The sequence below is a fragment of the Otolemur garnettii genome, unplaced genomic scaffold (assembly GCF_000181295.1).
Source record: "Otolemur garnettii isolate 467f Iridium unplaced genomic scaffold, OtoGar3 scaffold00005, whole genome shotgun sequence".
Lineage (NCBI taxonomy): Eukaryota > Metazoa > Chordata > Mammalia > Primates > Galagidae > Otolemur > Otolemur garnettii.
This window is the reverse complement of record NW_003852400.1, coordinates 22,276,861-22,277,284: the sequence shown is the minus strand read 5'-3', so window position 1 is coordinate 22,277,284 and position 424 is coordinate 22,276,861.

The window sequence follows — 424 nt, the reverse complement described above, 5'->3', positions numbered from 1 at the left end:
GTCCGGGCTGGGGATTCGAACCCGCCACCTTAGGTGTACGTGGCTGGCGCCTTAGCCGGTTGAGCTATAGGCGCCGAGCCTGGTACAAATATCTTTGTTATAACATGATTTTTGATCTTCTGGATATATACCTAGTAGAGGAATTATAGGATCAAATGGCAGGTCTATTTTTAGTTCTCTAAGTGTTCTCCAAATATCTTTCCAAAAGGAATGTATTAGTTTGAAATCCCACCAGCAGTGTAGAAGTGTTCCCTTTTCTCCACAACCATGCCAGCATCTGTGATTTTGTGATATGGGCTAATCTTACTGGTGTTAGATGATATCTCAAAGTAGTTTTGATTTGCATTTCTCTGATGATTAAGGATGATGACCATTTTTTCATATATCTGTAGGCCATGTGCCTGTCTTCTTCAGAGAAGTTTCT